This window comes from Bidens hawaiensis, unplaced genomic scaffold (assembly GCF_021521415.1).
Source record: "Bidens hawaiensis isolate Kalapana, Puna unplaced genomic scaffold, B.hawaiensis_p1.1 tig00000190_1, whole genome shotgun sequence".
Classification (NCBI taxonomy): Eukaryota; Viridiplantae; Streptophyta; class Magnoliopsida; order Asterales; family Asteraceae; genus Bidens; species Bidens hawaiensis.
Genome location: NW_027491020.1, coordinates 4,123,245 through 4,136,668, shown reverse-complemented (window position 1 = coordinate 4,136,668; position 13,424 = coordinate 4,123,245). Strand labels below are relative to the sequence as shown.

The window sequence follows — 13,424 nt, the reverse complement described above, 5'->3', positions numbered from 1 at the left end:
TTTGATTATGTTAGCAATTAGAGTATTGACGATGCTTTGTGAGTTTTCCAACACGAGTTCTCATGTTATAAAAACAACACTATTATCTGGGCAATATTATTTGGCTTCTACTATATAGGCCGATTTTCTAGATTGACATAAATTACACTTATCCTTACATCAAAATATCATATAACTAAAATATGTGAACCCATAAAAAAAAATTTATCTAAAAAATAAACCAAGAAATCAAACTGATATTATGAAATTATAACTAGTTTGTGGAGAAATCAACACTTGTTTGTAACATTTTAAAATTATAACTAGCTTGTTTAGCATCATCAAAAGACAATTAATTTTAAAAAGGTGACTATAAAAAAATAACAAGTGGGTTAACACGTAATTATAATGCTTGAATTCTTATAGACATCTTGAGTTCAAATTACACTTACAACTATTTTGTGTTGTAACCCACTTGAATGCCACATATACAACACAAGTGATGTACTAGCCGATTCCATAGGCCATAGTAGAGTATAATGAATTCTTAGACTATCATCTATCTATGGTCAGGGGCTTCGAAGCCCCTCCACAGTGTCACGCTAGTGCTACGTAAGTATCGGGGGCATCGAAGCCCCTCCACAGTGTCACGCTAGTGCTACGTAAGTATCGGGGGCATCGAAGCCCCACCCCAAAGATATCCCGCTATAATTAAATGCCTTAAGGGCGCTCGTTATATATATATACATATATATATATACACACACATGTATGTATGTATGTATGTATGTATGTATATATGTATGTATGTATGTATGTATGTATGTATGAGATAGAGAGAATGGCCCACCTTTTCCTCTTTTCCGCGCCCGGCGTTCCAACCACCGGCAGCACCGGCGCCCCACCACCAAGGGCGCCCCTTGGTGGTGTTGAGCGCCCATCGACGCCCGCCTACAGCATGGAAGCCGCCCCATAACAAGAGGTCTTACAATTATAAAAACGTTCATTTAAGTTTATTAAATATGATTTATTCCATCAGTCATGCTTATATATGACATGAAAATTTAAAACATTTGAAGTGATTTATAGCCTCTTATTTTATTTAAATTTTATTTAGTTTGAATGTTTTATGAATAATGTGCTTACTTTATAAATTGTTCGAAATTGTAAAGATTTTGAAATTGTATAGATGCTTCTATAATATAAAGACATTTGTCAACTATTACTCTTTTTTTTTTTTAGAACGACCAACTAAGTAACGTCTCGTACTCTGTACGCGGCCCTCATTGGCTAAAGGTAGCCCGAGCCGGCTACTAGTTCGGACGGACGGAGCCCCTAGCGGTCCACCTATTGAGGGATTCACCGGATAAAACCTGACCTCCACACCCGTCAAATGTCACGACAGCGAGGAGCCGGTGAAACCGGGTGAGATCAGGACTCGAACCCTGGCAAGCCATGGTCATCCCTCATATCTCTCATATAAATTGGTGATAGTGAATTTTGAACCTCCTACCCCTCACTTGTAAAATGAGTGCTCTACCATTAAGCCACATCCAATTTATAACATCGTCAACTATTACTTGATGTTAATTTGAATTTCGCATGCGCAATTATTAATTTAAAAGTTATGGCCCTAGTCAAAATACCTAAATTTAATTGGTTGTTTTGTATGGACTGCATTACTAAGCCGTGTTAAAAATCACAAAGACTTCAGATAAGGTTATTAGAAAAAGAGCATTACTCTAGTGGTAGCTGCTGGATTTTTTAAGGCAGTTCGTTGGTTAAAATTTTGTTCGTGACAAATGTCGTGCACAAGTCAAAGGTTGGGCCTTTAAGTGGTAGGTTTTCTATAGAATTGTTGGCGGGCCGGATCACTAGCATTGTTTGTAATCACAGACGTGGGTGGCTATTTTGCTAATAGTGTACTCGGGTGGTCGAGCTTTATTGGTTGTTACAAACAAGTAAAAGATTAATATAATTTCAGGTTGATGTGGTTTTATAGAACTATGTAAGTTTGCTGTAAAAAAACACATACAAGAGTTAAATATCGTCTATTACAATCTGAACCGTGATTAACCATGTTTATTTTATAGGATATCTGTTTTGTTAAACCAAAATGAACCATAAATATACATGCATACAATCCGCAAATAGTACAACACTTTATGATTGTTTTATCATCAGCAGCATATGTACCTAAACTAACCAAGAATAGTAACGAAAACGTCATTAAAAACCACTTGACAAGAAACCAACAAATAAATTTAAATATTGAAAATTTTTTTTACTAAAATTTGAAATACGAAAACGACATCTAGCATATCATTTTGAAAAGATTTTAAAAACTACAATTACAATACACTGCTCTTTCTAAACAACAAAAACTAAACATAAATTAATACTTGTATTACATAAAGGACAACTCACTGTAATATAACCTAACTTAAAACCCATAAGTAGACAAAATTAAATTATTAGTAAAACCTAAACTAAAGTCTACAAATCAACCCACCAAAATTGTAGACCGGATTTGGTCTAGACAAATAACCGGGATCAAGACTGGTTCAACTTCTTTTTCTTTCTTCCTCAGTTCCAACACTTTCCTGTGACTGTTGGAATGAACGTCACTAGAAAATGTTGGACTACAAGCCGGTCTATACTCAGGGTAAAGTCGACCAGATTTGAAGCGGACCCCACATGCGTTACATAATGTTTTGGGACCTAATGGACCGGTTCGCCATTGAGGTGTCTTTTGAACTTGACAATGAGTGCACCAGCGTTGACTCGCTGACTCGAGTCCATTTTGGTGGGCCGGGTTTCTTCTAGGCTTTTTAGCAGCCGGCTGCTTTTCAGAAACCTCCGTGGAATAAAATGGGATTTTGAAAAGGATGGGTGAAGTTATGGACGAGTCATGACTCGACGAGGAACTCGAAGATGACTCGGTGAGTGACCCGGTTGACCAAACTCGGCCGGGATTTCTTGAGCGTTTCATTCTGAACTTTTTAGGTACCGAATAGGGTAGTCCCAAAACAGTGAAACTCCGAGTTGACTCAATAAGCACCGGTTCAAACCGGTTCACCGCGGGGCACAAATATGGAAGCTCCGGCACGGAATCGTCCACAATTTGTGATAACCATTCAAGGCTTTCCATATCATCAATCTGCAATAATTGAACCAAAAATAAAATATTCTTAAATTAAAATATATATTCTCCTGTTATTATTTTCAAATAAAATAAATTCAAAAATCAGATAAATTTGCATGCAATTCATTGTTTATCTGAAACTATGATTTTGACCGGTGTAAACGAGTCGAACCGTGTGAGAGCTACTCAAATCGAATCAATAAAATACCGAAATAAGCATAGCCTAAAAAATAGCTCATTGAAATATTTAGCTTTATATATCGAGCTCAAACTGACTCACGAGCCCAAATGAACTTTTTATATATCTTTTTATTAATTTATATTAAATATATATATAGTTTTATATAAATTACGATAAAATTAATTAACTAACTAATGAGTTTTATGTGTCCCATTTATAAAAGTGAGGTGGTAGGTTAAATTGTTGCTAGTAAGGATTTGAGAGATTTTGGGTGGACAATATCTTTCTAAAAAATAATAATAATAATAATAATACGTGTTATGTTATATATTTGATGTATAATTCTAAGCATGTATAAAATTAACTATAAATAAAAATAATTAAGTATAAACGAGTTAAGTTCGAGTTTAGAAAATAAAAGTCTAAAAAGCGAGCCGAGCTCAAGTTCTGTTAAGTCAAAACAAGTACTCTTTTGGACTCGTTTACACCTCTTTTTCTGAAGTATAATTACCGGAACGGAAAGCTGGTCGACGGTAAGGGACACAAGGTCACCGGAGGTCGAAAACATGGCAGAATTCATCGAGTTGCTATCGTTATCCTCCTCCTCCTTGGATAATTCTTCAAAATCCTCCTTGTCGGAGAGGTCTAAAAGATCATCAACGGAAAACTCATCGGAGCTGTTAATTCCGGCAACACACTCGAAGGAAGCTTGTTGAATTGATTTCATGCAAATTGTTTCGGACAAGAAACTTGATTTAAATGCTCTTGCAGCTTCAATACACTCCATTTTCTATAATTAAATTTTTATTTAACTGAAAAAAAAAATGAAAATGAAAATTAATTGGAAGATTAAGCAGTATATATAACAAATAAGAATTTAAATCAAATTCTTGTTATAGAAATTTTTAAACACATGTATAGATACAATAATTATTGTCTGTATATGTACCTGTAGAGAGAGAGAGAAAGAGAGAGATGAAGGACAAAGAAAGATGGATGAGTGGCGTGAAGATTGCTAATATGAGTGCGTGCATGTTTATTTCAGTTTTTCATTTTTTATATTAACTAACAATAATAAAATAACGTTATATATATTATTTATTTCTATTGGTGTTAAATTGAAATCTTTGTCTGGGCCGAGGGATTATTAGATCTTAGAACATGATATTTATTGTTTAATCAGGTAATTACTTATGCTTTGGGGGTGGGTGTTATAGAAAATAATTCTTAATTGTTACATCTTTAACGGAGCTATATGAACTATATAGATTCGTCCGTAGTCTAGATAATATATGAATTTATGAGGTTAAAAATGTTATGTTTCTGAGTAGGCTGTTCTACACGGGCCGTTAAGAATGAGAGAGAGAGAGAGAGAGAGAGAGAGAGAGAACATATGTCAAACCGTGACCAGAGTCCATGTGAATAAAGAGGAGTTTAGAGAGAGAGTGTGGCTAGTCGTCCCTTTGATTGTGAATACTTTAAAAAGGGCCGTATAAATAATGACGAAATAAAGTTAATATTGAAGACGCCTAACATTTTATTTGTTTAATTGTATCATATTTGTATCGTGGTTTATATTAATTTTGTTCAAAGTTTTCGTCAAAAATAAATATTAAGTCTAACAACATTGTAGAACATAACTAAGATAATTGTACGTTAACTTATTTAAAGAAAAAAACTACATGACAGTGCCAAATGCATTACAATTTATTGACTTTTGCATACTTGTTAACTACTTTACATAGTCAGATGTTAGTAATTGGTAATGCAGTGTAGAAAGTATACACGTGAGAGAAAGAGTTTAACATGCATTATGTAAATAGATTAACCGTATTATGTATTTATGTGTCATATTTAAAACATCAATTACAAATGATTATATTAGTTTATGACCATGCCCAAGTTTTAAATTTTGACTATTATGTTTTTTACACTTGATGTTATACCTTTAGTATTTAATACGTTAAATTTTGAATGTTTCTCTTGTTTGGTTTAAAATTAGGTGACAAATTTTGAAAATAAAATATACTTAGATATTTGTTATATGCTTGACTCAGAAGAAGACTTCAGCGTTATCATGTGGTTTTGATTTTGTTTGCTTTTCAAGGAAAAATAAAACCCTAACAATCTTTTATGCTAAAAAATGAAAATACTAATACCCATGCTCATATGGTTGTACGTATATACTTTTTTCAGCCAGACCGCCAGGTCACCATCGCCCCATCTCTCGTTCTTTGCTTTTTTCTTTCTCCTCCAGCTCCTCATTCTTCCCCTCACCCCCATCATTCGCCTGCAGGTCTAAAAGAGCGGGCTTTTTTCTCTCTTTGTCCCTCCCTCTTCTAAACCTAAATGTAAAACTATAAAAACGGTTATTAATAGTTTAACATGGTGTAAATGTTTCGCTAATGTAAGACTAGACTATTCTCTTTTGTTACGTGCTAGGACGGCTTATATAATTTATTTTAGAATTTAGAATAAAATAAAAGTTAATGTAAATCTTTTTTACGATGAATTTTATAATTTGTTTTATAATTTATATCTATATCTATACTCTCTAATAAAAGGCTACAAGTTTTGTCACTTGTCACTCCTACATTAAACTTCACCTTTTTTAGCCAAATTATAATAGTAAAATGATAGTTAACATTCTTAGAATTTTTAATTTAATATTTACTTTCAATTTTTTTCAAACATTTAATATTTATAATAATCATTTACTTTAAAATTGTTTTAATGACTATTGTACAACGACTGTATTAATAATGTTTAACGAGTTTATTGTTTTTTGTCAGCTGATAATTTATTAAATATTGTATTTTCAATAACTACTCGTGTAATACACAAGCCTCAAACTAGTGTCATTATATCCTATAACTAAAGCACAAATTAAAGATACTATGAGTATAATTAATAAGTTTTATCAACTATTATATAAAGACAGAATTACAGAAATTGTCCTTTATGTTTGTACCAAATTTCATTCGTTGTCCTTTATGTTTAAAATTGATATGATTTATCCTTTACGTTTATAAATCCAACAGCGTTTTTCCTTTAGCCCTAACTCAGTTTGTTTTTTTTTTCGTTAAGTTAGGTCATGTGTCTTGCACATGAGGGAAAATTAGTAATTTTACCCATTTTTTTAAATTAACAACTAAAACAAATAACTTATTATATTGGGTGTGCTCGTCGGGTATTTTTAATAAACTAACGGGTATGCCCGAAACCCGCAAGTATGTCCGAAGGTGGACGGAATCATTGGATGGTGACAGATTGCTGAACGACAATGGTGAAGGTGGACGGAATCGAGCAACGTGGACGAAGACCGGCTCGCCGTTGTTGTTGCTCGCTTTTCTAATCGGAGAACCCTAGATCGCTAATTGTAATCGAACGTTCCATAGCCTCGCGTGCATAATGTACGATAATCAATTTTTGTATTTTATCCTTTACCTTTTATATATATATATATATATATATATATATACCTATTCTAATAAGGTAAAATAATTATGACACGTGTCAGTTTGTGGTTAATCCTCACAAATTTTTTTCCCTCCAAAACTAATATATGTCAATAATTATTCACTTTCCTTTACACTTCATTTATATTATATCTATAATATGATTAAATTATTTATTTTTTTAAACTCTATTTATGTTATATCTATACACTTTTATAAAAAAATTATTTACATGCAATATTTCTATACATAATATATTTCACAACATACTTGGTAAAATCCTAAAACAACAACAAACTGCGTTTGTTAAATATTGTAAATAATATAATTTTAAATGTTATCATTAACATATTATACTATGTTGATTGTTGAAGATTGTAAATAAAAATATATAAAAAATTCTAACATGCTTTCAATTTACGAAGTGATTTTTTAATCATTAAATTATAAATATATGTAAAACAAATAATAGTTAGAATTTTAAATGTGACTGTGTTTCAAATTTATTTTTAAAGACATTTTTGGAAATAATCAAAAGATTCGGGATTTTGAAATTGAGTATTTTTCACATGACTATTAAAATTTAAAAAAAATATGACATTTTCGACATGCCACCTCTAGACCTATCAATGCTTATAACTTTTATCAAATTAGAAACATTTGTGTCAGTATTGACTTTTCCTTAAATAGTGATCAGAATGTTATATGTGAAACATAGCGTACAAAATTATGCTCAAGTGAAGCAAGATATTCACAAAATTGAACGAGTTATCCTGTTATGTGTTTATTTGTCAACTAGTAGGGTACCCGCGCGATGCTGCGATGTCGGAAATTTGCAACGCGTGTTTTTTTAGTTTATCAATTCGCTTATGATATATTGTATAAGTATTCTGTTAGTGGTTATTGTTCTAAGTCTTACGCCCCCTTAACCAACTGAGCTACACGGCGGGGACTTTGTTAGTGGTTATCACCCACACGTTTCAGTTTGCATTCATTTCCTATTGGTGTTGGTACATGCTCAGAACTGGCTCGGTCCATTAACGTATCTAGCCTCCTATTAAACAATCTTTGCTCAGAACCGGCAATACATTTTCAATGGGTTTCAACTGGAATAATCTTACACCACATGTTTACCTACGTTGTCTTGAAACACAGCTTTATCTGAGCCTTTATTTCTATTTCCCCTACAACCTACATTCACACATTCTATTCATTTAAAACAATCGCATAAATCATAACCATGAAAGTCTAATACGCATTTGAAGCCCCAACTGACATAAATTTAAAGCTTTTGTCATACCTCAGCTTGTTTTCGAAGTATATAGACAACACTGAAATCCAACAAGTCAGATGTGTTTGTTTGCTGCAAGCTTAAAGACCTTAACTATGAGCTTATTAGCAATAATAGTGTTACACTAAGTTTTTTTTTTACAACATTAATCTTATCTTGTCCATACTTGGAGCAACATCTTGCAGCTTCCTCACTTATTCGGGTTTATCTTATCTGTAAATATCCAAAAAGAAGTATTCAATTATCCAAAGAGTCAATTTGTCAACAAAAATGTAAAATAATTATTTGCAAGTCAACATGCTCATTTTAACTCGTACGAAAAATTACTTGTTTTGACCCAAATCTATATTGGTCCGTAATATAATTATTCATTTTGGCATAAACTCATTTTGACTCGACTATTGAATTATGTTGTTGTGACTGCAATTTCTAGTCTTGCCCATACTTCAATAATAAAGCTACCCATTTTCTCCTATCCTCTTTGACCCTAGATACCACTGAAAATCCGAGTCATAAACTAATTGTTAAAACCTAGTTTTGTGATAGAGAATAAAAACAAAAACAAGCTAATCAACGAAGATATAAATTTGAACAAAAATATAAAAAACATAGTGAAACGATTAGGATACCTCGAATCAAATCAGCTCACCTACTTGGCTTCTGCAACACGAACTCGAGGCCGCCCATCTAAAAATAAATTGGTTAAATCTTTTAGTAAATAAAGTTTGTTGCAAAATTTTTTGTAAAGAAAACTCATCATTCTAAGCATCCAAATTTCACCATTTATATGTCGTAAGAAACACACATAAATCGACTTAGAAATCGTAAACAAAAAATTTCAAACCCAAATTAAGTTAAGAAATAAGTGATAGTTTTTACTTAAAAAAGCTTATTGTCTATTCAGATGATTCACACCATATAATGTATAAAATATATCTGAACAATATAAATATTATACACATAAATGTTGGTCATAACAATAATTTAAATATGTCAAATATATTATCACCTCAAAAACATTACCCTAACACGCTACAAGTACTGCTTGCAAGATGTTGAATGATGCCGGCAACTGTTTAGGATATAGAAATTTTTAGCACTTTCCCATACTGCCAGAATATTTATTCTACTGGAAAAAAAACCATTAAATATTTGTTTCTAATCGACATAGTTAATAATACAACAAAAAATACTTTAAAAGTAATAAAATAGACTACCTGCATGGGCTAAGGGTGATAGACAAATCGCCTTCTTGCGTTGTAATTTAAAAATAAAAATCCGAGGACACAAGAAAGAGTTACAAAAATTAGTTTTTGTATTTTTAGTATTTCCGTTAAGGTAATGACTACACTAAACTTTTCAAGTTTCCATAGTAGTGACAGTTTCCAAGTCTTATTGTGATAACTCCTATCATACTCTTTCTCAAAATAATACCAGTATAATTTTCCAAAAATGCCCTTAGGTTGCTGACCATATACAAATTAGTATTGCCCCAATTAATCCAATATTTGAGCAATGGTTCAAGAATCATGGTTGCACCTAACATAAAAGCATAGCCATACCTCAAGAGCCACCCACTTATACGTTGTGTTTCTATAGTCGGTACTCTAGATTCATGCAACCTAGCGACTCACTTTAACAACATGTGAGATCAAATTAACTTCGTAGAAAGATTGGTATACCAATACATACGGAAAAGTACACGATAATAATCCATAATAACTTTCTTAAAAAAAGAGCATTGATAGCAAGGAAACTCTAGCTTCATGCCCATCCATTAGAAAAGCATATTATTATGATGAAGGTAGGTCAAGCCTTTGGGTTAATCTTTATTCTTTAGTAACAAAGAAAACTTAAATGATCCGTTCTGCTTGTTTAGAAAAAGATATATGCTCCATTGTGCCATAAGGCGTGAACTTTGATGACAATGAAACATTAACATTATTCTCACTAAACAAACAATAACAAAATAAACATTAGCATACCACTCTAAAATGAACAAATATCTGTATTCTTAAAGATATAAAAATCAAAGTGTAATGGACCACGCAAGCAAATGAAAATAATGATGGTGAACCGAGCTCGTCTTGTTTAACTAAGCATGGCCCGTTTAGTTCGTGAGTAAGTTTTGAGCCCAAAACTGTCCCAAATCGATATATGCACAAATTTCGGTTTTTTTGGTTTCGTTTCAGTTTCTGATTTTGGTTTCAGTTTTTTAGTTTGGTTACAGTTCGATTTCATTTTATTCGGTTTCTGGATTAGGTTTCAGTTGCACCGTTTCAGTTCGGTTTCAATTTATTCGATTTATCGGCTTAGGTTTTTTTAGTTTCGTTAAAGAGTTCAGCTTCAGTTTATTCAGTTTTGTTTAGCTTCAAGTTTTGGTTTCGGTTTTTTAATTTTTTATTTTAGAGTTTTTGGTATCGTTTTGGTATTTTTTGTTGTTAGTTTTTTTAAGTTTCGATTTTGGTTTCATTTCATTTCGGTTTATTTAGTTTTTGGTTTCATGTCAATTTCGGTTTAGTTATGATTTTTTCAAGTTTCTTTTTGTCGCTTCGTTTCAGTTTTTTATTTAAGTTTTTTTGGTTTTGTTTGAGTATAAAAACTACATTTAATGAAGTGTGTAAATTATGATCTATATGAGTACAATCTTATCATAACGCCTTCAAGTACAAATATAAGTAATGGCACATGTTACACAGGCATGGGCACTTACAAAGTAATAAGAGGAATGAAATATGTCTTGATGAATGAAGATCATTTCCTTCATATGCCTTTTAAGTTGTAATTATTCTACAAATTGTCATATGATTTCATGTTTAGACCATGCGGGGAATTTATTTAAGAATCCTTCAAATTATATCAACGCTTTTAAAAAATTAAAATTATAAATTCATTAAAAAGATTAAAAATGTTGCATAAAGGTCAACAATAGCATTAATTTGCAGCAAAACAAAGTATACCACTAAATTGTAGCAAAACAAAGAATACCAATTTGTTAAGCTTGATGTTAGACGATATGTCCAGAACAGGGAAACTATTACAGGTTTCGTTAGGGTCAGATCTGACTATTAGGCTGATGTAGTTGCAATCTTGGTTTAAAAAAGCGCGCTCAAGGCGAGCACCTCAACGCTTTTGCCTACCCAAGGCGAAGCCTGTTAAAAAAGCGAGCGCTTTTTGCGCTTTTGTGCGGAGCGAAAAAGTGATGAGGCGAAGGCTTATATACAAAAGGCGACCAGTTAACCCATTTTCAACTTAACCTTTATAATTAGTCATTTCTAGACTTTTCACATGTGGTAATAAACTTTTGAAAGTTGAAACACTTTTGAGTAGTGTTCTTTTGGAAACACTTTCGAGTAATTTGTTACTCGATAACTTGTTTTTATGCGACTTTGACATTTCGGGCGAGTAATATAGTACTCGAAAAATTGATCTACGCTACTTTTGGAATTTTAGGCTATATATATATATATGTTGATGTTTTAGACGTTTAATATATATTATAATTTGGTTTGTATATAATATGTAGCTTATAAATAATTAAATATTTTTTTAAAATAAGGTCGTCTTGTGTTCAAAAAGCGTTCGCTTTTGTGCTTTTCGCCTCGGCTTAGGACCTGTGACACCCGGTAAATTCCCAATCCCTTAAACTAAGTAATCAACCTAATAATTAGGTGATTGTAAATATTATGCGCGCCATATAGAATCAGCGCGGGCATTTGTTATGTTCGCCCTGCGCGAGCGCGCTATGTTAGAATCAGCGCGGGCATTTGTTATGTTTGCCCTGCACGAGCGCGCCATGTTAGTCAGCGCGTGCATTTGTTATGTGCGCCCTGCGCGAGCGCGCCATGTTAGTCAGCGCGTGCATTTGTTATGTGCAACCTGCGCGAGCGCACCATGTTAAGAACCAGCGTGAGCATATGTTATATGCGCCATGCGCGAATGTTTTGGCTTTATGTTTTCATGTAACTTAACGTTATGTTGTCTATGGGTTGACCATCCCGCATGATGCTAAGGCGGGTACATCCTAAATCGTTTATGCGCGTGCGGAAGGGAACTAACCTCCCCGCATGGCGGGAACATTGAGAGCTAGTTTGTCTGAAGCTCCAAGATGGAATTGACTTCAACATGACTGATCACTATGTTGAAATACCAAGACCACCTGGAGAATCTACAAATGAAACTCAATATCCCTAACTGCGAGAAGGTTACGCACCTACCCGCAGCAAAGAAATGTCCTTCACGCAGAAAGCTATGCGCACAAAGTGATGCGCACAGAACACTTAGTCTATTCTCCAGACATAAGGAGATTACTCCCGCCCAAAAGGAAACAGTAGCGTGTTTCAGAGATTTTCCACTTTTTACTGTACACTGACAAAAGTACCTGAAAAAGCACACTGTAACATGAAAAGTCAACTGTCAGCCACCCTACTCTCACCAACCCCAGACCTGCATGTCCTGTCCAAATCAAATCAAGATCTTTTATCCACTCCTCCACTTTTAAATAAACAATAAACAATAATAATTTCCATACTTTATCATCATTACACCTAGATATGAAAAGATTACAATCCCCTAAAGCAAGGGATTGTGTTCCCTTGAGTTTGCCTATAAATATGTAACCTAAATTATCACTCAAAACACACTTCAAAGAACTGCAAACTTGCACTAATCATCTCCCGAGCATCCGTTATTTTCGATTCCGTTCCAGTTACTAGGTAAGCCGAGGTTATAAACTTGAGATCTACTTTCCAAACCTTATATTCTCCTATTTCTTATATACTTCTTGCTATTTCATCGTATTCTAGACCTTCAAATTCAAAGACCAACACCAAGAAAACCCGAATCTCGACTAAATCCCTTAACAAGAACCACAGGTGAGTCTCACAGCCCCTATTTTCACTGTTTTCACTATTTTTAAACTGTTTTCGGGGCGAGGGACACGTACTTAAATAATGTTTTATCATGGTATACTTACAAGCTATGCAAGCGATTATGTGTTTAAGTTATGTTTCATGATGAGCGATGCGAATGGTTACCTATGGTTTTTCAATGTTAGTGCACCAGATTCGAGTAAGTGATCACTTTACCATTGGAACTCTAAGGGTAGGGACTGCTGGTTTGATCCGCCCACTCGTAGGGGTCGCACCTCTTACACAGACGAGTGCCTAGTATGGTCATGGGGCAGTACTATGGGTTTGAGCCCGCTCGTAGAGGTCGCTCCTCTTACGCAGACGAGCGCCTTGTTTTCCGGCACAACGTCTGCGCGTAACCCGCGGGACGGTATTATTCGCTCGTAGTGGCAGCGCCACTTACACAGACGAGCACGGTTTTTCAGATGTGTCCGCGCGTAACCCGCGGGACGGTATTACT

The 13,424-nt window shown here is 33.8% G+C and overlaps 1 pseudogene across 1 annotated transcript; it reads right to left on the bottom strand.

Annotated features, from left to right (window-relative positions):
• Positions 1-2,482: 2,482 nt before the first annotated feature.
• LOC143586424 (GATA transcription factor 7 pseudogene) lies at positions 2,483-4,104 on the bottom strand (annotated as a pseudogene). The gene is made up of 2 exons (XR_013144709.1): positions 3,817-4,104; positions 2,483-3,139 (listed from the first exon to the last, which is right to left on the bottom strand). The product of XR_013144709.1 is annotated as a GATA transcription factor 7 pseudogene (transcript).
• Positions 4,105-13,424: the final 9,320 nt, after the last annotated feature.